Genomic DNA, 3,451 nt, shown 5'->3' on the forward strand with positions numbered 1-3,451 from the left:
GTCGTTCTGTTCTTTGCTCCTCCAGAGGTAAGGGGATTTTTCCCTCTGACTTTTTTCAGGATTTCCCCCTACATTTGATTTTCTGCAATTTAAATATAATATGCCTAGATGTAGTTTTATTTAATTAAAAAAAAATTTTTTTGGCCTGTATCTTTGCTTGATGTCTTTGAGCTTCCTGGATTTGTGGTTTTGCCTCTGGCATTCATTAATCTGGCATTCATGAAACTCACAAAAGTGCGGGGACCCCGTATGCCTGGGCCCCTCTGGGGTTTTTGACTCTCAGATCTGTCCACACTGACTCTCCATCATTATTGTTTCCAATATTTCTTCTGTCGCTTTCTCTTTTTCTTCTCCTTCTGCTAATCCCACCTTTCGTAGCCGTTCTTTAGATGTTTTTTTCCAACCTTTGTTCTCTGCGTTTTTCAGTTTACGAAGATCTTATCGATGTGTTTCCCAAGCTCAGAGATTCTTTCCTCAGCCGTATCCAGTCTACTAGTAAACTCATCAAAGGCATTCTTCATTTCTGTTAGAGCATTTTTTTTATCCTTTCCGGTTCTTAGAATTTCTTTCTGGTTCTTAGAATTTCCATCTCCCTGCTCACATTGCCCATCTGCTCTTGCATGCTGTCTACTTTATCCTTTAGCACCTTTAGCATGACAATCATAGTTGTTTTAAATTCCCGGTCTCATAATTCCAACATCCCTGCCCTATCTGAGTCTGGTTCTGATGCTTGCTCTGTTCTCTTCACACTGTGCTTCTTGCTTTGTAGGGATGCCTTTGAATCTTTTTCTGATAACACGATGTGATGTACCTGGTAAAAGGAAATGCTGTAAATGAGACCTTAGTAATGCGGTGGTCAGGTGTGGGGGAGGGGAAGCATCCTACACCCTTGTGATTAGGTCTCAGTCCTTCCCTGAGTCTGTGCCTCTGGACTGTGAACATCACAGGGGTTTCTCGGTTCATGTCCTTACTCCCTCAGGTGGGGCAGGATGGCTCTAGGGAGCTGGAGTTAGGCATTTCCCCTCTCCAGGTCAGTTGGGCTCCGATAATCCAGCAAGTTAGGCTCTGGTTTTCCCTAAGGGCAGGCCTTTTTAGGAAAAAGAGAGTGCTCTGGCCTATTCTGAAATGGTGCCTTTTCTCTGCCCCCTGCTGGCAGCACAGGGGACTTTTCTCTGATGCTGTGAGGACCTGGTCAGGCTCCTGGAGGTAAAACTCACAGAAGTGTGGGGACCCCGTACGCCTGGGACCCTCTGGAGTTTTTGACTCTCAGATCTGTCCACACTGACCCTCAACCGATTCATCAATTTCAGGTCAGGCTTTTCTGCCCCGGCACCAGTTCCCACAGAGGTTGATGTTCTGGAAATTTGTGATGCTCTCTATTTACCTGTCTGTCTCTCCAATTTGGGGGCCAGAGATTTGCCCCGGATGTCACATCTCTCACAGATCTAAGAAGGGTTGTTAATTTTTCCAGTTTGTTCAGCTTCTTTCCTTGTTGCTAGGATAAAGTGGAGGCTTCTAAGCGCCTTACACGCAAGGCTAGAAACTGGAAGTCTGCCTGCCAGTTTTAAGAACCAAAAAAGTAATCAACCGGAAACGTCAAGTAAAGGAATTTTTTTTTTTTTTGCATTTATTGAGTTAGAAATGGAAATTTTAGACTTCTGCTGGAAGTCTAAAAGATGCTTAAAAGGGAACATTTTGACCGATGTGTTGGCCACATGTGAGAAAATGGTTTTACTGAAATGCAAAAGGCAAGCTTGAATCCTGCTTCTCGCCATATCCAGTCACAATATCCAGTGTGGCCAGGCTGGGGACTTCACTTCCCTGAGCTTCCTTTTCTTATCCAGAAACTGGATGTTGGGACATTTACCAGATGCTGTGTTGGGAATTCGAGGCCATTCGTATAAAGTGCAGCAGGAGGCATATTCCCAGTTATTTTATACATAATAGAAAGAAAAAAAAAAAACCATTCTAGATCATCAAAGAAGCCAAGTTTTCTCTTTCCTTAACTATGAAAAGAAACTGAAAGAATGCTCACTTGACTCTGCAAGAACACAGGAAGCTGTTCAAGGTTAACACAAGGCAAACCGAGCTGAGGAACGTTATGTGGAATGAAAATCTGGGCGATGGAGAAAGACACTAGTCTTTATCCAAGTCTCTCCAAAGATTCTGGGCCCCTCTGGCAAAATATACAAGTTTTCCTCCTTGGAGTCTTGACTTCACTGGGAAGTTTTCCCCTTGAAGGAACCATTTTAAAATGTCATCATTGAGTGGTAGAATCGTGAAAAGCAGGAAAGGAAATGGCAGGGCAGTAAATCGTAATCGGTTATCAGACGCAGCACTAAAAATAAGTCTATTAAAAATAAAAGTCTATATACTACTCAGCACCTTTTGTGGCTGAGAGAATAACCTTATAGAAAACACAAAGATAGCCCTGCCCCCTTTGAAAATCTCCAACTTCTGTTTCCTCCCACTCTGAGAGATGAGAGACACTGAAATTAAGTGGTGGCTTCTGACTGTGGTTTCCAACATACTCTTGGAGCCAGTCTGTCCCAGATCGGCAGCCCGGGCCGGCCCCCCACTTATCCTGGTGTAACCTGGGGCGAATTCACTAAGTTCTTTGAGCCTCCATTTTCTCACCTGTCACGTGACAGCTGCTGCCCAAATGAAATATGGATAATGCTCGAAAAGAATCCAGCTCGGTTCTCAATGAAGGCCAGCTGTAATTAATTTCTAGAAAAAGGCTGGTTTAGTACATTTTCGAAGTCTAAATGCTACCCTGGAAACAGGCTGAGAAAGACCGTGACGACATTAAAGAGACAATTTAGAACAAGTTGAAGAAACTGGGGAAGTAGAATTCGGGGCGACTGGCAGGAATCTTGCGTCCTGGAAGACAGGCCAGCAGCATCCCGTGGCGTTTGCTTTCCTAGAATCACTTCTGCATTGGGCCTGCAAGCGGACAGAGATGGCGACAGATTGGGGAAGAGCAAAGTGGAAGTTGGAGAGAGTGTTCCATTTCAAGAAGGGGCCGGTGGCGTTCCGCAGCTTCCCGATTCTGGACGGAGCCTGGGAACGAGGCGATCGGGGCGAGATGAGTCAGGGCGAGTGGCCCCCTCACACCGCCCCGTCGGGCACCGACTGAGCCCCGTTCACGTTCACGCCACGCGGCTGCGTTCGCCACGCCCCTTGACCCTGTTCCCAAGGGGCACAGAACTGCCCTCAAGGGCGTCAACCTGCTTCTTGGAGGGGAGAAGGGCTGAAAAAAAAATCTTAGTCTTTTAATAGACGAGGCACACATATGTGTGTAGCACATAAACAGAATTATAGTATATTCATGGTAAGAACATGTCATGGTGGGGGCGGGTAATTAGAAAAAAAAAATGTCTGAAAATGTTCCTTAGGGAGGCAAATGAAAAACATGTTGGCTAACACTAATATAATGGGGTGGGAGAGG

General features: G+C 45.3%; 1 long non-coding RNA gene across 1 annotated transcript in view; it reads right to left on the reverse strand.

Moving 5' to 3' along the window:
• Positions 1-564: 564 nt before the first annotated feature.
• LOC120603839 (uncharacterized) overlaps positions 565-3,451 on the reverse strand; it is a 10,046-nt gene continuing 7,159 nt past the window's right edge. Inside the window, exon 4 of the long non-coding RNA XR_005653187.1 lies at positions 565-2,946. This is a non-coding gene — a long non-coding RNA (uncharacterized LOC120603839). The remainder of the gene's footprint in view (positions 2,947-3,451) is intronic.

The sequence above is a fragment of the Pteropus medius genome, unplaced genomic scaffold (assembly GCF_902729225.1).
Source record: "Pteropus medius unplaced genomic scaffold, Ma_sr-lr_union100, whole genome shotgun sequence".
In the NCBI taxonomy this organism is placed as follows: Eukaryota; Metazoa; Chordata; class Mammalia; order Chiroptera; family Pteropodidae; genus Pteropus; species Pteropus medius.